The 20,977-nt window shown below is 40.8% G+C and overlaps 1 protein-coding gene across 7 annotated transcripts in view; it reads left to right on the top strand.

The window, feature by feature from the left end:
* Positions 1–2,090: 2,090 nt before the first annotated feature.
* The window catches only part of UBAP2 (ubiquitin associated protein 2), a 111,352-nt gene continuing 92,465 nt past the window's right edge, over positions 2,091–20,977 (top strand). For 5 of the 7 annotated variants that reach the window (XM_006939219.4, XM_006939218.4, XM_006939217.4 and 2 more), the window contains exon 1: positions 2,513–2,648. The gene's annotated coding sequence lies outside the window, so the exon portion shown is untranslated. Of the gene's footprint in view, positions 2,325–2,512; positions 2,649–20,977 lie in introns of those variants that run through there. The other 2 variants (XM_045042953.1, XM_045042955.1) reach the window with 2 other exon arrangements.

Raw genomic sequence — 20,977 nt, 5'->3', positions numbered from 1 at the left:
ATTATCAGTGAGGTTTTAGGACTTTGATGCCTTTATTTTTCTCTTTGATCCTAGGTCCTAGGTAGGACTTCTCCCTTGATAAGTGATAATTTATTGATAGCATCCAGCACAGTATGCCTGGTACAGAAAAGACATGTTTTTGAATATAACTACAGAAGAGGAAATTGAGGGACTGAAAAAGTAACATAGTTTGTACAACTCACAGTGCTAATACATGGTCTCTTTTTTCTTTCTTTGTTTTTGGAAGTTAGTTAATGAATGTATGTGTTTATTGATGGATTGATTATAATCTCTACACCCACCATGGGGCTACAACTCAAGACGCTGAGATCAAGAGTCACATGCTCTTCCAACTGAGCCAGCCAGGAGCCCTGGTCTCTCTTTTCTTAAAGTTTATCTTTAATTAAAACACCAGTACCTTCTTCATGTAAAAAATTAAAACATTAAGGGTACCTGGCTGGCTCAGTCGGTGGACCACGTGACTCTTGATCTCAGGGTTGTGAGTTCAAGCCTCACATTGGCCATGGAGCCTAATTAAAAAAATTAAAACGTTATAGATTAGATTACAGTCCATTTTGACTAGCAACCTCAATCACAAACCCTCCTTCCCATTCCTCAGAGACAGCTCCTGTTATCTGGTTTGTATATGTCCTTTCAGAATTGTCTTCTTGTACTCTTTCAATTAAGTCTTTGCCTCTCAAGGGTTTTATCTTGGACTCTCCCACACATTTCTATAAAACAGGAATACAAAGAGGAGGAAGACTGAACTGACCTGGCACAATTCCAGCTCACTGTCAGAAAGGGAGAGATAAGGTACATCTACACATGAATGGTCATGATAATAAGTTTTATTTGTTTTAGCCGGAGCATTCTTTGATCAATTCAGATAAATAACAAAGTCTTCTCTTGAATTGAGCAGGACTATTAAGGTTTCAATTGTTATTCATCAATTTAACCTACAACAGTCTATTAGTAACTAGCATGTTAGTAAATAGTACAGTGCCCTGCACAAAGATCAGTATATGCTAATTTCCTTCCCACCTTACTTTTATATCTGTTGTGCCCAAAGGGTACATACCAGGTGTGAAAATAATTACTACTGATTATTGAGGGTTTACATGCCAAACAGGTACTTTACTTGATCTCATTTAATTTTCACCACGTGGTGAAGTGGTGTTATCACAAAGGAAAGCTCAAATTAATGTAGGACCTGCTGTATTCCAAAGTCCATGTACCTAACTTGCCTGGGATACTGCCTTTGAGGATCAAATAGGTCAGTCAACGAGCAAATACTTTAAAACACTATGCTACAAGTATAAAGCATTATCCCCCTTGTGCTTAATTCTTGGAGTTAGATCTTTTTGAGAGGAAGGGGTTATTCATTGCTTGGAGACAGAAAATGTGGTTTGAGTCTCTTCAGCCAGAAACACCTGAACCTCTAAGCCTTTTTCTTTCTCCTTCCTTCCTTTTTCTCTTTCTTGCTTTCTTTTTCTTTCTTTCTGAACCTCTAAGCCTTTCTTTTCTTTCTTTCTTCCTTTTTTTTTTTAAAGTATTTTAATCTTAAAATAATTTCTACACCCAACCTGGGACTTCAATTCACAACCCCAAGATCAAGAGTCGCATGCTCTACCAAGTGAGCCAGCCAGAAAGTCCTCTAAGCCTTTCTTTACCAGCTGCAATCCCTACTTCAAAGTGTTGATCATAAGATTTAGTAAAAATGGTTGTATAGACCACTGACATGAAGTAAGCGATCAATAAACATTACTTAATTTACGTAGAAGGAGCTTCGTACTGCAGAATTCCACCCTCGCATTTAACAACATATTATCCACGAAGCCCTCCCGCTCTGTTAAAGTTCCTTTTGAAGCTTCCTCCACCACGGGTGTACCTTAGCTAGCCGTTGGCGTTTTCCCGCGCAGGGGGCGGGGCGGAGCGCAAGCCCGGGAACGTGTTAGTGGAACCCCACCCCCCGGCCGGGACTACATCTCCCAGCAGGAACCACGCTCAGCTACCTGGCAAGCGGAGCCGACTGGTGTTAGTTTCGGAAGCCAGCGCTGACCGTTTCCCGCCTCCACCTTCCCTCAGCACTAAGTCATAAACGCACGGTCTATGAACTCGCGAGGGAAACGGGGCGCTGGCGAATATCTCTGCTGTGCGGAGGGTCTAGGAAGAGTATTCCCAGGGTTTGGGGAGCTAGGCCTGCTTTGAGTGGTTGGCCCACGTCACGTGATGGGAGGAAGGCGGTCGCAGGGGAGCGACTCCTGGTGTCTTGTGAGATCATCACACCGCGACTACACGCTGCAGTTGTTGGCATCTTGGGTGCGGTATGTAGTACCCTCCTGACAACTCCGAGTACGATAAATCCTATAAAATTTCCCTTATTCCTTCCCGTGCCTGCCTCCGCCGCGGCGCTGTTGGCCTCTCCTACTAGGCTTGGGGGAGGCTAGGCGAAGCAAAGCGCTCTGTGGGCGGGCTGATGAGCGGCGCGCTAGCTACGTGTGGTGGCTCCTCCTTCCCCCGTGACGCGGAGGTCACGTGACGGGCCGGGCCGCCTCTGCCGCCGCCGCCGCTTTGTAAGAGGCACATTGGCAGGTAACGAGCGGCGGTGGCGGCGGCAGCTGGTCCCGAGTCCAGCGAGAACAGCAGCGGTAATTGGCACCCTCTTTTTCCTTCCCTGTTCCAGAGCCCTGAGCGTGGCAGCGTGCGCTCTCTCGTCCTGGTTCAGCTCTTCTTTCTCCTAACCCTCTTCGTACTGCCCCAGCGCCCACTCATGAAGACCGGGCCAAGCTTCCCTCGCCAGCTTCTTGCGTCCTCAGTATGCCCAGGCCCGGACGCCTTCCTTCTCTCCCGTGGTCGTCCTGTGCTTCTTCCTGCCTACCCCTGTCCTAGTCGGCCTGGCCCCACCCAACCCCAGGGGGCGCCTTCCCCTCCCCCCCCTTCGGGTTTCTGCCCTGGAGGGTGTGGTTTTTCTCCCACCTCTCCCTCTCTGCCTGTCCGCTGGAGCTCCCGCTCAACGCTGATGGTCCCCATCCTGACCACAGACCACCTTTCCGTTTTCACGCCTGTCACTAGTCTTGGGACTAGACATCTTAAACCCCAACTTCTGCGCTCTGTAGCCTTTCCCGGCATACTCGGAGGGATAGTTAGGTTCTACCCTTTTTCGTTCTGGAAGGTTTTGGTGTTAGACTCTGGGGACTCAGTTTTCCTCCTCAGTCTCGGTTCCTCTAGCCTGGTTGTATCAGAGGTTTTTTTTTTTTTTTTTTTAATGTAGTTTTGAGAACATATTGTAAACTGAAGCTTTATTGGAGTACGTATTTAAAATGTTATTCTTTCTTTAGTGTATTATATCTTCTTTGCCTCTGAATCACTTTTCCCACTTGGCTTTTCCACCTTTTCCCCTCGGTTTTCAATCTGATTATTTGCCCGGGCATCTCAAGACCTACCACTCTGGTCTCATATTCTGTTCTCTGTAGGAGTTAATCCTGTCATCATTCCTGTTATTTCCTGTTTGAAATAATCTTGTAGTTTACTACTTCCTCTGTTGGATATTGGTTTATACTTCTATTTGATGTATATGGTCTGTCAGTATTTAGGCTTATTGTCTTTAGCCCCTGTGTGTCCTAACAGTTGAGAGCTTTTGAAGGTCTTTATAAGGTATCCAAACATCTTTTATTTGAAGGGCATATACAATTAACTTGGGTGAACCCAGGCCTTTTTTATTTTCTCCTTCAATTATGGTATACCTCTTTAAACCAAGAGTTATGTCAGTAGTTAGTGTGTTCCTCACTTTTTGTCACGAATTGTATATACAAATTTTTAGTGTCAGTTTGTCTAATGGAGATGGAAGGAAGCTCTCCTGTATCCTAGGTGTTAGGTGCCTAGATTGGGATGATACCTATCTGTTTCAGGAAAGGGAATAAATTCCCCTCTATGGAGAGGATAGAGTTGTCCTGTCCACCAATATCTCTTACCTGCCTGCAGGGCTCAAGCTATCATCCTCCCATTGCTGTGAACACTTCTCTCATTAGGCAGAAGTGATTAGTTTCCCACACTACTCTTCTGCTTACTTCCCATATGTTCCATCTGATTTTTGTTTTCTATGCCTAGTTCACATGTGTGATGAAAATTTCTCCCGCCACTGTCCTGCTTGTTTTCCACAGCTGTGATTTTCATTGTTTGCTTCCTTGTTGCTTCTGACCCTCACAAATTAATTCGGGGGGGGGGGGGTTCTGTTACAATTGAAATATGGCTGGAAGTGGTGGCATAGCAATGAGGCCATGGGAAAAGGTTGTGGTAATTGCCTCTCCTGCCTATTTCCTGCCGTTCTGGTTTCCTCTGGCCTCTGTCTTTAAATGTGGGCTGGACCGGCAGCAGTCACATGGAGCTGCCTTAGAACAAGGCTAGAACAACAATAACAACTCTGCTTCCCTTTCCTGGTAACTGATGCAGCCTGTGTAGTGCTCAACAGCGGTGTCAGTGTTAGTGACTTATTGTTGAGGGAGAAATGGTAGGAGAACATGGAGAAGAATGGGTTAATTTCAATATGCCTTGTGCCCTGTGGGTTAATTATAGTGGGAACTGGTCGCTTTCTCTACTCCTTTAATCATATACTGTATGTAGAGGGTATAAACCAATCTTGAAGTTTTGAACTGGTCTGAAGTGGAGCGTTTTCTTTGAAAGTATTAGTCTTCAAGTATTGATCCTCCAGTCTTTTTAAAAAATGATTAAGTTTTTGTTGTTATTAGGCACTTTTTTTTTGGTGTAAGCAAATGCCTGCTCAAAAGGAGCCTGCATGAATTCACAGACTGTGAAGTTCCTGTTGTTAAATCTGTCTTATTTTGTTTATTAATCTTTACGAGGTCAGCAAATACCCGTTAGCCCTTAATTAATTTGAGTAAATGGAATGCCCTTTAAAAGTGGGACGTATTGTACTGGTGGTGTTGACTGGTAAGATGGTGTGGATCACTGATAGGTCTTGGAAGCAGTTGTCTCCCCCTACCTCTGCTCCAAAGGAGATTGGAGATGTAACTTGAAGGAAGGCAAAGAGAGGGAAGACTTACAGGGAATATCAACCATATAAGCCTGTAGCTGGTTTTGAAATAATTTTGACCCAACTGTCGAATATTTAGGAATGAAATCCTTTTTTTCATTCTAAAGTCCAAGAATCAAATTTAACAGGTTTGTTTTTACAGATACACAGACTTCATATATTGATATTTTCTACCGTGTTTGTTTTTTTTTTTGAGATTTCTTTAGTGTTTCTCTCAAAGATGCTGCATGTCCTGTATTTTTTCTTATATATGTATATTTAAAACATTGTTTTAATGTTTATTTTGAGAGAGAGAGCATGCACACAAGTGAGGGAGGGGCAGAGAGAGAGAGAGAGAGAGAGAGAGAGAGAGGGAGGGAGGGAGGGAGGGAGGGAGGAGAGAGAGAATCCCAAGCAGGCTCTGCGCTGTCAGCACAGAACCCCATGCAGGGCTTGATCTCGCAAATCCTGAGATATTACCTGACCAATACCAAGAGTTGGAAGCTTAACTGATTGAGACACTCAGGCACCCCTTATATATTGTATTTTTTAATTTGAGAGAGTTGGGGAGGGGTAGAGAGAGATTTTTATTAATTTATTTTGAGAGAGCAGGGAGGTCAGAGAGAGAGAGGGACTGAGAGAATCCCAAGCAGGCTCCATTCTCGAGCCTCTGACTTTGGCTCAGGTCGTGGTTCATGAGGTTGAACCCTGCATCGGGCTTGCTGCTGTCAGCACAGAGCCCACTTTGGATCCTTACCCCCTCCCCCCAGTCTCTGTCCCTCCCCAGTTCATGCTCTCTCTCAAAAATAAATTAAAAACATTAAAAAAAAAAAAAAAAAGAGTAGGACACTTAGCCAGTTGAGCCACCCTGGAGCCCATGTCCTGGATTTTTTTTTTTTAAAGAAAGTAAATTAGGGATGCCTGGCTGGCTCAGTTGGTGGAGTATGCCACTCTTGATCTCGGGATTGGGAGTTTAAGCCCCATGGAGTTAATTTATGAAACCGGACTTGGATAAAGGAGTAGGTGTTTCATTTAAAACTACATGGGGTTCTTTGAAAAGTTGTTAGGAATATGTAGCTCTGTTTTTCTTCATTTGGAATATGAAAAGTAATGGAACATATATTTGATTGGGTCTCAAACTTAAAATTCATTTTAAAGATTTTTAAGGATTTAAAGAGGAGGGAATTTCATTTGGATTTAGTTCCAAGCTTACTGTTGCTGTAACTTTGTTTCTTGCTATTGGTGTAGTGTTATTATTAACTTGTTTTTAAGTAAAATATCACATAGGAACTATCTCATTTAAAGTTATAGTGTATGCACACAGTCCAATAATACTTAACAATGTTACTCTTTACTCATTTTTTTTTTACATGTAGTCTTAATTTTCTGATCAGATCAGTCCTAGATATTGTGTGAAGACTTTTGGAAGCTCGGAGTTGTTGATGGTGTTTTTCTCCCTGTGTCTTTTAATTCTCTCCACTCCCTTTTATTTCTCTTCCCTGTGTTTTCTCTCCATTTTATTTTTTCTGCCTCCTTGTGCCCTTTCATCCCCATACAAAAACACTCTGAACACTCAGTCTCAACTGAGGAGGTTGTAGGCCTTCTGAGTGACTGTTCTTGGCACCATAACATGCTGCTTTCCAGGTTAGGCAGATGAAAACCTAAAATATCTTCACAGCCTCATGGGCTTGGGCAAGGTGTATAGTGCTACCTGTATTGTGTGTCTACCTGGCTGGAATGTGTGCTCTTTGAAGCGTGGGATTTTTCATTTGATAATGGTGTTTAGCATTGCCAAATCATTAAACAAGAGAGTAAAGTGGGCTTAAAAAAATACAGGTTTAGCTGAAACAGGGTTTAGGAAAAAAAAAAAAAAGACTAGCTTTAGGATTGATTTGATAAGCCTAATATTACATAATTTTTAGACCCAAATTAATTTTTTTCCTCCTCTTTTCTCAAAATTTCATCTTACAGAATGTTTCAGGATCAGACTAAGAAAATAATACATTTTAGAAAATTTGAGAAAATTAAAAGATAAAAATTATGGGGTGCCTGGCTGATTCAGTTGGAAGAGCATGCAACTCTTGATCTCAGAGTTGTGAGTTCGAGCCTCACGTTGGGTGCAGATTACTTAAAAAAAAAAAAAAAGATAAAAAGGACTTAATCATGGTTTAACATTTCATTATAAATCCTTTTTTTTCTTTATGTTAAGTAATACATACTTAAAGTGGAATAATGCTTTTTAAATATTTTTAATTTTTAAAAATTTTATTTATTTCTGAGGGGAGTGAGGGGCAGAGAGGGAGATATAGAATCAGAAGCAGGCTCCATGCCCTGACCTGTCAGCACAGAGTCTGACAGAGTCTAACTCACAAATCGTGAGATTATGACCTGAGCCAAAGTTGGACACTCAACCAACTGAGCCATCTAGGCGCCCCTAAAAAATATTTTTATTTATATTTGAGAGAAAAATTGTGAGCAGCGAAGTGGCAGAGAGAGAGGGAGAAAGAATCCCAAGCAGGCTCCCCACTGTCAGGATAGAGCCTGAACCATGAGATTATGACCTGAGCCTAAATCAAGAGTTGGAAGCTTAACTGAGTCACCCAGGTGCCCCTGGAAGAATACTTTTATACTTAATGATTTTTATTGAGAAATAAAAGATACATATTTGGCAAGGTATATGAGATATAAAAACACATGTAGAGTTTTCAAAAACAAAAATAAAATGACTACCCATGAAATAGAGCATTGTTACCTGAAAGCCTGTCATCTCCCAAGGCATTCCTTTCCCTCTTTCCCAGAGGTATCCATTATCCTACTTTGTTGTTTTTTATTTTTTAGAATAATTTTTATTCCATATAACCCATAACTAATATATGGTCTATTGTTGCCCATTTTCAAGCTTGCTTCATTCATTCATTCATTCATTCATTCATTCATTCATTCATTCATAGTAAACTATACCCCCTGACATGGGGCTTGAACTCAGGACCCTGAGATCGAGTGTCCCATGCTCTACCAACTGAGCCAGTCAGGTGTCCCATCAATCTTGAGTTAAGTGGAATTTATGAGATTCTGATACTTTTTCTCTTACATGTTTTAGATTCATTCATATTGGTTTTTACCAATTTGATAATTTTCAGTAGTATGGTACTCCACTGTAAGAATGTGCCACATCTGGGGGTCCTGGGTGACTGAGTGAGTTAAGTGTCAGACTCTTGATTTCGGGTTCAGGCCATGAAACCACATTTCCTGAGATCAAGCCTGAAGCCCAGCCTTGGGCTCTGCCCTGATTGTGGCCAGTCTGCTTAGGATTCTCTCTCTCCCTCTCTGCCCCTCCCTTGCTGGCTCTTGTCTCTCAAAATAAATAAGTAAACATGAAAAAAAAAAAAAAGGATATGTCACATCTTACTCTATTGTGATGAATGTTTGTGTCATTTCCATTTTTTTATGATTAGAAATTTTACTTCTCTCTATGTGAACATTTGTACAACCCAACCCTCCCCCTAAAATAAACAGATTTCTCAAGACTGTAATTGGGAGTGGAGTTTTGGGTTGTGTGGAGTATGTGTAACTTTACTAGGTGATCTCAAACTGTGTTGTATGGTCATTTTTTATTAGGCTTTTCACCTGAACTACAGAACACAGAAAATTGTGTGATTATTTTTTCAGTTCTCTTGAGGATGTTAAACATCTGATGCCAAGAAACCTCGGGAAGATGCTTAATGCATACATATAGTGGATATCTTAGATATCAGAATTTAATTCCCAAGACTGAATTGATAAGAATTCCACATCCTTACTTACATTTGATACTGCTTTAATTTTTAAATGTGTTAGGCAATTCTAGTGGTATGTTTTAGATACATCTTTTATGAACATCACACAGCTGGATTTTGCTTTGCTAATATATCCTGCAGATTTCTCTTTTAACTGGAGCGTGGGAACTGTCAATGTTAATTATAATTGAGGATATTTTGTATATATTTCTGCCATCAGAGTCTTTTACATGCCTGGTCGTTACTGTTTTTCTGACCTTTTTGTAGTTTTCATTCTTCTGTTTGGTTTCTTTCAGCCTTTTTTTTTTTTTAAGTTTATTTATTTATTTTGAGAGAGACAGCATGAGTCGGGGAGGGCCAGAGAGAGAGGGGGAGGCTGAGAATCCCAAGCAATGGGGCCCGACATGGGACTTGAGCCCACAAAACCCTGAGATTATGACCTGAGGTGAGAGAGCACGAGTTGGGGAGGGGCAGAGAGAGAGAGAGGCACAGAATGCGAAGCAGGCTCCAGGCTCTGAGCTGTCAGCACAGAGCCCTATGTGGGGCTTGAACTCACAAACTGAGAGGTCACTACCTGAGCTGAAGTTGGACGCCCAACCAACGGAGCCACCCAGGCGCCCCAGATCATAGTATACCTTTGACTTGGAGTCAGTACTTAATATTTTGCTACATTGACTTTTTTCTCTACCTTGTAACATCTTTTGAGGCTGATTTGAAAGTAAGGTGAAACATCGGGACGTTTATGCTTGAGTATTTCCTAAGCAAGTGTCTCTTTCTCTTTTTAAATGTTTACTTCTTTAAGTTTATTTTGAGGGGGGGAGGGGCAGAGAGAAATCCCAAGCAGGTGCTGTGTTGGCAGCGTGGGGAGCTCAGCGTGGGGCTTGATCTCAGGAACCATGAGATCATGACTTGAGCCAAGATGAAGAATCGAACGCTTAACCGACTGAGCCACCCAGATGCCCCAAGTATTTATTTATTTATTTTTGAGAAAGAAAGTGCATGCGCGGGGCAGGGGCAGAGAGACAGGGAGACAGGATCCAAAGCGGGCTCTGCTCTAACCAGTACAGAGCCGAATGTGGTGCTCCAACTCACAAACTGAGATCATGACCAGAGTTTAACGCTTAACTGAGCCACCCAGGTGCCCCTCCTAAGCAAATATCTCTTTACAATAAAGAGCTTCTCTTACAAATAATCATAGTAACATAATCATACCTGGGAAATGAATATTTAATAATATATATAAAGAGTAATCCTAATAATATCTGATAAAAATTCATATTTAGATTTCCCAGTTCACAAAATCTTTTCTAACTCAGTTTTTGCTTTACCCTATATATGTATTGAAGTAGAATAATGACAGTCCACTTAAGCAATTATTTTGTTCATTATCAGGTATAATGGCCAGTCACATCTGCTAAGCAAGATAACTACTGTTACTTAGGTTAGATAATTCTTTTGTTTTTATTTTTTATTTTTTTAAGGAAAGGTTTATTTTTAGAGCGCGAGTGCGGGTGGGAGAGGGGCACAGGAAGAGAATCTTTTTTTTAATATTTATTTTTGAGAGTGCATGAGCACGAGTGGGGGAGGGGCAGAGAGAGAAGAGGATAAAGGATTCAGAAGAGGGCTCTTCACTGATAGCCGAATGTGGGGCTGAACTCATGAACCCTGAGATTGTGACCTGAGCCGAAGTCAGATGCTCAACCAACTGAGCCACTCAGGCGCCCCTTGGGAGAGAAAGAATCTTAAGCAGGCTTGGTGCCCAGCCCCCGCCTGCCTCAGGGCTTGATACCGTGACCCAGGGATCATGACCTGAGCCAAAATCAAGAGTTGGGCATTCAATGGACTGAGTCACCCAGGCGCCCCTAGTTTAGATAATTCTTGCTAGTGTTAAGTAAATTGCAATTTATTGTAGGATAAGTGTAACTTTCTTGGGCTAATAGAAAGACTAAAAATGTTCTATGTATCTTGCTAATCTGTGCAGACTTCAGATTTTTTGAAACAGTGATAAAGTCTTCTTGATGCGTGGGAATAAGGGTAAATGCTTACATAAATAAAAACTTTAGATAGTAAATTCTTATGGCATTTTACTTCTGTGAAATGCTCAGAATGTAGGTTAACCCAGATTAGGCCTGAGTAATAGTTTTTGTTGCTGTTAATGATATGTGCTACTATACAGGTTTTCACTTAGATTGAATGTTGCTACTTGTCAGCAACTGTTAAGTGTTGGGGATACAGAAGAATAATGTACTGTTCCTGTTTTCTAGGTGCTTGCATTCTGATGGGAAGACTGAAATAGAACAATGCAGTTAGGAGCCAGAATCCTTTTGGGAGTGACAGGAAAGCATTGTCATTTGAGTCTGGATACTAGAGAGGCTTCCTTGAACCAGTGGGAAACTGAGCATTATTTTTCCTGTATTCTTCCTATAGGATCAATAGTAGACAAATTCCTATAGTTATAATTGTCTCTTTTGTTAAGACACTTAGAATTTTAGGGGCATCTGCCTGGCTCAGTTGATGGAGCTTGCCACTCTTGATCTCAGGGTTGTGAATTCGAGCCCCATGCTGAGTGTAGAGATTACATAAAAAAAAATCTTTGAAATGTAAAAAAAAAAAAAACAAAAACTGAGAATTTAATGTTTATAATTCAGTTTTATTATAATTTGCTATTTTGATTACTATGTTATTGTATCTTTTGTTTGGCCTTGATTGGTAGTTTATTTGCAGCAGCTAGTAAAGGAAATTTAAGTTACTCTGTTTGTTAAATTTATTAATTTTTTTTATTTTTAAGTAATCTCTACACCCAGTATATGGGGCTCGAACTCACAACCACAAGATCAAAAGTCTCATGCTCTATGGACTTAGCCAGCCAGGTGCCGCAAGAGAGACTAAGTTATTTTTGATATAAGTTAGTCACATTAGACATTTTCTTTGGGTTCGCTTTTCATAGTAACTTACTGAATGTTTAAATTTTCCCCTCAAGATTTCATTTTATTGTGATTAAAAGTTTCTTGGTATGTCAATGAGTTGATGAAACCCTTCTTTGAATTGCTGGAGACCATATGACCTCTTCAGTATTCTTAGCTCTGGTACTTCAGTTTATTTACTATCTTTTTAATTCCTTGTGATTGGGAGTACTAAGGTAATGGTGGGAGAATACCCCTGTATATTACAGAACAATCCAGATGGTGGTTACAGCAATAAAAACCTTGTTAATATAGGCCATTTACAATTATTTACCATAGAAGAGTTTTTAAATTTATTTTAAATTTTTTTTTAGTGTTTATTTTTTAGAGATGTAGACTGCAAGCAGGGGAGGGGCAGAGAGAGAGAGCGAGAGACAGAATTGGAAGCAGGGCTCCAACTCACGAACCGTGAGATCATGACCTGAGCCAAAGTCGGATGGACACTTAACCAACTGAGCCACCCAGGCACCCCGAGTCTTGTTTTTTTTTTTTTTAAGGCATTTTGAGCTGTTTAATTGTTCTAATGTTTATCGTGCTTTACCAGAAGATCCCAGCTGTAATGGGATATATAGCATACCATGAACCAGTTCATATACTCTGACAATCTAGCGATCTGTGGGAGAAAGAAATGACCAGTGTCGCAAAGGGTTTTATTGGAGTGATAGTTGGCCTGCAGTGATAGTTGTGCAGTTGGTAAATACTAAAAGTCATTGAATTTTACACTTAAAAAGAGTGAACTTTATGATATTTTCTGTAACTCAGTAAAATTATTTGAATAGTTTTGAATATATAGGCAGTATTTTGAAATTAAATCAGAAACAGAAGTGGCCAATGTACATTAATAATATAGTTATTATTTATGGTAGCTATTAGGATCTAGACTAAGCATTTGAGGTACATTATTTTGTTTGGTGCTCCTTCCAGGTTTGAGAAAGGGTAAAGTCCTGGGTCAAGGTTACTTAATCATGTAATTTGTAGAGTGCAGGTCTGTGTGACTTCCAAATCTTAATCACAAATACTGTACTACTGTACCTGTCTGAAATAATGCTCTCAGGGATTGTAGCCAAGTGCTAGATGATGAGTCAGTGTCCACATTTGTGGTGCATAAACCTGGGGTTTTGCACTGGATGGGGAATAAGAGGATGAAGATGTAGGTGTGGTCCTTGAACTCCTGAGTCTGGTTCCGCTAGGCTCCATTTCACTTTTATCTATTTTATTTATTTACTTATCTAATTAATTATGTAAGCTTTATGCGCAGCATGGGGCTTGAACTCACATCCCCAAGATCAAGCATCATATACTCTACCAACTGAGCTAGCCAGGTGCCCCACTTCTGTTTTTATATGTTGGCATTTAGTGAGATGTTTACATTTGATTTCTGTAGTTTAAAACTGCCTTTGCTTTCATTTTTGTATTCTGATTTTACTAGCTGTTCTAATCAGCAAGGTGAGCTGATCTCTAAGCCCTCTGCCAATTTTGGGTGCATTCTAGGAGGAGGTCAGGCACATAACACTGAGAAGTGGCAATTGATAGCACACTGTGAGAACAGTTGGAAGAAAGCCATGTGGTTGCATGAAAATTACACTTAAGAACTCAAACTGCTGTCAAGTAGGGCTGTTTAATATATTGTTAAGTGGCCCTAAAATGCTGTGGAGTTGTGGACATCGAGTAGAGAGTAATTGCTGTTTATGCTGAGGAACAGAAAATAAGAAAATGGGGGGATATGCTCGGTATGATGTTGAGAAACCATGCCAATGGAAGGTGGAGGCAAAAAAGTAGGTGCAATTTGGGAGAATTGCAAGGCCATTTTGACCAAAGTGTATGGATCAGAAAGGAATAAAGAGCTTGTATTTTATCAAGGAGTTGATTTGTGAACAGAAGATGATGGATTTTAGTGGTATTCTGAAAGATGAAACAGATCACTGTGTAATCAGTTTTACCGTTAAGCTAGTTCAGACAGGTAAATAAGGGTATGAAGTTTCAGTGAACCAGGAGGCAATTATTGATATTATAGTTGATAAAGGTATCTTGTAACTGCTGGGTTATGTATGTAACACTGACATCAAAACTAGTACTAGACTGGGCTACCTAATTTATTCTTAGAAGACAGGAGGAGGCTTTAAATACAAACAATGACCCTTAATTCAGGTACCTATACTAAGTTGATGGCAGAATTGTAAAGGAAGGTATAGATATAGGCCTTAAAGAAATGGTGGCATTAAAAGAATGGTTTAAAGGTTTTGAGCTCTGCAGTCCATTGGGTGTCCGACTTCGGCTCGGGTCATGATCTCGCGGCTTGTGAGTTGGAGCCCCGCATCGGGCTCTGTGCTGACAGCTCAGAGCCTGGAGCCTGCTTCTGATTCTGTCTCCCTCTCTCTCTGCTCCTCTTCTGTTCGTTCTCTCTCTCTCTCTCTCTCTCTCTCTCTCAAAAATGAATAAACATTGACAAAAATTAAAAAGTTTTGAGCTCTGGAACACTGAAAAATATTGGTCACTTGGAAAATTGTGCAAGTCTTCGAATGAGATGCATTTGGATGAATTTCTTTATAGGTTAGATACCTCGTAGGCAGTTAGATGTGGGCTGAATCTTTGGAGAGACATGAGGTCTTTTGCTTTGAAGTTGGAGGTAATTATTGATGCCAGTAGAGCATAAAATTTATGTGGGAAGGGAGAGTGTGCTCAAGAATTGAAATTTTTTACATGTCAGGGCTCGGGGAAGGATGTGATGCTGCTGAGGATTTGAGGGGGGAAAAAAAAAGAACCAGGATGTGGTGTCTGAAAAGCCACAGGAATAAAATTATGAAATGTGTTGAATGCCAGAGACCGGTGAAAGAATGAGAATAGAAAAAAGATTTGACAGTTAATTCAGTGGTGACCTGGGAAATAGCATTTTTCTTAATGTTGGAGTAATAGAGTGATAGAAACCAGACTGCAAGTTAAGGAGATGTTTGGTGAGGAACTGGAGTCAGTTAGTGTGTATCCTTTTTGAGATACACAGTTTTAAGTAGTCATTGCTTACCTGGTAGAACATGCAGTTTCCCAGAGTGTTGGAGGGTAATTTTTGTAACCCTTTGTTCTTGAGATTAATGTGGATGTGGAGAATAGTTGAGCCGATTTTTAAACACACACTTGTCAGAAGGAAAAAGGTAGGGAATACTTTCTCAATAGTAGTGGTAGGAGATTTCCTTATTAAGGAATTTTATTTTTGGTATATGAATGAAAACCAAGCCTAGTGTGTGTCAGATGTGTTAACATTTGAATCAAAACATCTGTGTTTTGATAGATACATTCTTCATGTAACTGACATTTTTTAAAAAGTTGCTTTTGGCATGAGTGAAATGGTAATAAAGTCACCATTACAATGAAACAAATACACTTTTTTTTTTTTTTTTTTTTAAACAACTCGAGTATGTCTTGGATTCATTAGGGAGGTTGGAGAAGGGTAATGAAAAACTGTGGGTCTCAAGTAAAATCAGTGTTTATATTTCTGGCTTACAGTAACAGCTAGAGATGATATTACTGTTGTGGACTAGCTTCATAATGGATATACTGAACTTGTATAAATCAGTTGTGAAATATTTGTGTATTTATAACAATTGAGTGCCAGGTGTTTAAACGGCTCATGCAGAGCTGTGAAAAAGAATAACTTGAAGTATTCTTACTCATCTCTCTTCAGTAAGAATTGGAGATTTGTAAAGTTCTGTCTCTTGTGAAAGTATGGTTGGGATGTAATCATTTTTAGCATTGATATCCAGTTTACTATATGAGAATGGTTAGCAGAGATGCCACTTTACCCAAAAATCAAAACAAGAAAATAATGTGAGATGAAGACTATAACTTTGAAGTGGCTATCAAGTGATTATGAGTTGAACCAGGTAACATTTTTGAGTGTTGTTGTATATGGGAGATTTCTTGAAGTCCTTTTCACACTTTGGAGTTTGGAGGTGTTCCTGCATTAACTATTGTTAAGGCTTTCCTGTGCTTGAAAATAAGATAGGAGTTAAATTGATAATTTTGATTAAATACTGTTTTGGCTTAGAGTATCAAGAATAAAGATTCTTGGTTTTTGTAACTGATGTAACTGGTTAGTAGGACTTGACTAAAAGAAACATTTGACTTATTAAACTTGTCTCCCCAAGGATGATGAGGTAGATTAGCCTACAATTTGACACCTTCTTCCTTCTCCTTTCTGAGGGGGTCTTATGAAGAGGAAATAGGCCAAAAGGAGAAGGCGACTCCCCTGCATATTCTTTCCCTCAGAAGGCCTTGGGACAGAGTTACTAATGAGAAGTTAATCTTGATCTGATGGATGCAGAGGTGGAGGGTGGGGGTGGGGATGGAATGGAAGTGAGGATGTGAAGACAAAAAATTTATAAAAACATGTCTGTCTCAGGGTGCCTGCCTGGCTCAGTTGGTAGAGCATGTGACTCTTGATCTCAGGGTTGTGAGTTTACACCCCACATTGGGTGTGGAGCCTACTAAAGAAAAACAACAACAACAACAAAAAACATGTCTGTATTACAGACTAAGACTTGTTGGCATTAAGTCTGTCCTGTTCTAATGACTCTGAGACTTCACTTGATTCTGTCCAGAGAGGATAGGTGGGACTAATGCAGCTGAACATGGTTGGGGAAGAGCGACATTAGAGTAGGGTTAGGGACAGGAGGATTTGAGATGGGAACATTCACTTGGAATTTAGTACCAATTTTTGTTAATACCCAAGAAATAAATTTGCCCTCTTCTTTCTTTAAAAAATTTTTTTTTCAATGTTTTATTTATTTTTGGGACAGAGAGAGACAGAGCATGAACGGGGGAGGGGCAGAGAGAGAGGGAGACACAGAATCGGAAACAGGCTCCAGGCTCCGAGCCATCAGCCCAGAGCCCGACGCGGGGCTCGAACTCACAGACTGCGAGATCGTGACCTGGCTGAAGTCGGACGCTTAACTGCCTGCGCCACCCAGGCGCCCCTGCCCTCTTCTTTCTTTCCTTCCTCCATCTCTCCCTCCCTCCTTGGTAAAATGCATGTTGACCTAAGTGCATGCTGGCAGGTGGTAAGGTTGTCTCTTAATCACTCAAGCTAGAAGTCCTAGAAGTCCTTCTGCAGTCTGCTGAAAATCAAGGTTTGAGGGCTTACTCTGTATAAGGCTTGGTGGAAAGTCGCCCTCTATCCCCCAAAAGACAACAAATCAGTGTAAAAATAATGCAGATTTTTTTTTTGTTTTGTTTTTTGTTTATTTTAGGAGAGTGTGAGCTGGGGAGAGGAGCAGGGAGAGAGAGAATCTTAAGCAGACTCCACACTCAGGAGGATCATGGGATCATGATCCTGGGAATCAAGAGTCAGATGCTCAACTGATTGAGCCACCCAGGTGCCCAGTGCAGATGACTTTAAAATAAATGAATAACCATTTGAAACTGCATTGTCCTTGAGTTCAGAAACTATTTTTGAAAAGTAGCCATACTATGGGGCCCAGAAGTTCTGCAGATACGTAAATGGTGCCACTTTTGAGAAAGAGGCTAAGGATAAGTAAGACAATGATAAAATGAATTTATTTAGGAAAGCAAGTTCCTAGCTATGTCTTGGAGTTAGAATATTTTATTATTTTTTTAATTATAGAGTGTGAGCAGGGGAGGGGGTGGGGAAGGGGAGGGAAAGAGAGGGAGAGGGAAGAAGGGAATGAATCCCAAGCAGGCTCCATGCTCAGCACAGAGCATAATGTGGGGCTCGATCCCATGATGCTGGGATTATGACTTGATCCCAAATCAGAGTTGAACCACCCAAGTGCCCTGGAGTTAGAATATTTTCAGACTGGGGCGCCTGGTTGGCTTAGTTGGTAGAGCACACTGCTCTTGATCTTGGGTCATGAGTTTGAACTCAATGTTGGGCGAAGAGTTTAAAAAAAAGATTCAGACCAATTCCCCACATTACCCATCACATGGGTATAATAACGATGTGGAATCAAAAATTAAATCATGTTTGTTGTGTACTGTATTTCTCAAGGAAGGGAAGTATATATTGCATTTTAGGAGGCATTTCTATCAAAAAGGATTGGAACCAAAACCATTTTAGCCCCTGAAGAGTTTTCTTTCATAGCTCCATAATGCTGGATTCCTCAGCTGAATAGGATAATTAAGGTGCTGTAACTACAATGCTGCCTTGCTTTTACATAGTAGTTTATATTGCCAATGTGCTGTGATAAAAGTATGATATAGCCATTTCTAGTGGATGACAGTGATGCCCTCAAATAGAAAACACTGGAAGGAGACTTAATAAATTAACGACTGAAAGTATTTTTGGGTGGTGGTTTTATTTTCTTCTATTGGTCAGTATTTTTTGGAATTTTGTAAGACTGTATGATTCTTATATAGGTGAAATAAAAAAAGTGAAGTCGTGGGGTTTTTTTTTAGTTTTCTCATCTTTCAGTTTAAATCACATAGGAAACTTTTTTTTTTTTTTTTTAACGTTTGTTTATTTTTGAGACAAAGCATGAACTGGGGAAGGTCAGAGAGAGAGGGAGACACAGAAACTGAAACAGGGTCCAGGCTCTGAGCTGTCAGCACAGAGCCCGACGCTGACACGGGGCTCAAACTCAACGGACTGCAAGATCATCATAATCTGAGCTGAAGTCGGACACTTAATCGAATGAGCCACCCAGGTGCCCCCCCCCCCCCCCGCTTTTTTTGAATTTTTTTTTTTTTTAACGTTTATTCATTTTTGAGTGAGAGAGACACGGAGTGTGAGTAGGGGAAGGGCAGAGAGAGAGAGGGAGACAGAATTGGAAGTAGGCTCCAGGCTCTGAGCTGTCAGCACTGAGCCCGACGCGGGGCTCAAACTCACGAACCACGAGATCATGACCTGAGCTGAAGTCGGAGGCTTAACCGACTGAGCCACCCAGGCACCCCTATGCTGGATCAAAATTCTTATCTAAGTTTCTTTAAGAGCAGTAATTTTCAAACTTTAGTGTGCCATTAGGTCTTGTTTAAACATAATTTCTGGGGCACCTGACTGGCTCAGTCAGTGTAGCATGTGACTCTTAATCTCAGGGATGTGTGTTCAAGCTCCACATTGAGAGTAGAGATGACCTAAAAAACAAACTGACTTTCTAAACATAATTACTGGTTCTGTAGGTCTGGGATGACCTTGAGAATTTTCGTTTGTGAGAGGTTCTCAGGTGATGCTGCTGCCTGTCTGGACATCATACTTTGAGAACCACTAGTTTACAGAGTAGTAGTTTGACATCCCAGTTACACATTGGAAACCTGGGGAAATTTTTTTTTTTTTTTTTTTTTAAAGATTCTAGTTTTAAGTAATCTCTACACCCAACATGCAGTTTGAATTCACAGACTTAAGACCAAGAGTTGCATGCTCCACTGACTAAGCCAGCCAGGTGCCCCTGGAAAAAAATTTTTTTTGAAAGATATGTTTTGTTTTGTTTTGTTTTTGAGAGAAAGAGGGCACAAGTGAGGGAGGGGGCAGAGAGAGAGAAAGAAAAGTGGGACTCGTGCTCAATCATGACCAGAGCTGAAGTCATATGCTTAATGTATGAGCCACCCAGGCACCCTCTTTTTTGTTTTTAAATGTTTATTTTTGAGAGAGAGTGTGTGTCTGCAGGGGAGGTCAGAGGGGGGGCGGGGACAGGGGATCCAAGGTGGGCTCTGTGCTGACAGCAGAGAGCCCAACATGGGGCTCGAACTCATGAACTGTGAGATCATGACCTGAGTCTAAGTCGGACGCTTAACCCATTGAACCACCCAGGCACTCCTGGGCTCCTTGTTTTCTCATTCTACTGGTTACCCAGGCCCAGTGTAACTACAGGGTCAGAACATGGTAGGAGATCTTAGCATCCAGTAATTCCTTGTTGCTAGCGCCTGTGAGGAACTTGGAAGCTTTCAGAAATGGAAATTGAAAACAGACTGTAGATGTGCCGCTGTATGTGTGGATACATACAAATTCGGGCGGCAGGCAGGCAAGACCAGAGAAAAATACATAGGAAGGTGAACAGAATATGATACAAGTAGAGCAAGGGTGGGGGGGAAGAGTATGTGTGTAAGAATTTTTACTGGATTTATGAGGAAGGTATTAATATGTTCTGGTAAAGGAATGGTTTATAGAAATTCTATTTTAATTTGGTCTTTTATAATTAAGCTTTTTTTTTTTTTTTTTTTACTTCATAAAATAGACCCTTTAAAAGTCCTTGGCTGTGGAGTAGTAAACCTCTAATAAAGGTATCCTTTTGGTATTTGGGGGGTGCTTATTTGAATGTAATCTAAATTAAGAGTATAGTATTTAAAACATTTTTTTTTTTTAAATTTTAATGTTTTATTTATTCTTGAGGGAGAGAGAGACAGAGCATGAGCGGGGACGGGGCAGAGAAAGAGGGAGACACAGAATCCGAAGCAGGCTCCAGGCTCTGAGCCATCAGCCCAGAGCCCGACGTAGGGCTTGAACTCATGAACCATGAGATCATGACCTGAGCCGAAGTCGGATGCTCAACCGACTGAGCCACCCAGGCGCCCCTAAAACATTTTTTAGTGTTTATTTATTTTGAGAGAGAGAGAGAGAGATGAACAGGGGAGGGGTAGAGAGAGAGAAAGAATCCCAAACATGCTCTGCCCTGTTAGTGCAGAGCGCAGTGCGGGGCTCAAACTCACAAACTGCAGATCTTGATCTGAGCTGAAGTCAAGAGTCAGATGCTTAACTGACTGAGCCATCCAGGTGCTCCAGTATTCTTTTTTTAAAGAGTATAGTATTATAAGTTTATAGGTCTTGTGAAATCCTGTATAGTATAGGCCTTTTTTTGAGGGGGTGGGGAGAGAGAAAAGGCTATTAAAAAAAGGGGGGATAAGACTAGTCATGAATAACGAGAGGCTTTTCAGGGGATAAGAATAAGGTAGCTGCTGAGCTGGAGTTCTGGGTAAAAGATGGTTTATAGCCAAGAAATTAGCAACGTAGGAGTGGGACAGATGTGTGCAAGCAGCCATAGATAAAATTAAATACTTTTTCCTCCTTGACCTTAAGTAACCTGAAAGAGGAAATATGACTTAAATAATTTTTGTAATGTTCAGAGTTTACCAGCACTTATCTTTTCCATGGGCATATTATATGCACAGAATAGTAAATAATGTTGTGGCTCTTCTGTCAGCCAAGCTTGGGTGTAGGGGAGTTAACCTTGTTCACCAGCTGCTGGAGGCTTGACCCTGCCCTCAGCAGC

This window comes from Felis catus, chromosome D4 (genome assembly GCF_018350175.1).
Source record: "Felis catus isolate Fca126 chromosome D4, F.catus_Fca126_mat1.0, whole genome shotgun sequence".
In the NCBI taxonomy this organism is placed as follows: domain Eukaryota; kingdom Metazoa; phylum Chordata; class Mammalia; order Carnivora; family Felidae; genus Felis; species Felis catus.
This window is presented reverse-complemented; position numbering and strand designations above follow the sequence as displayed.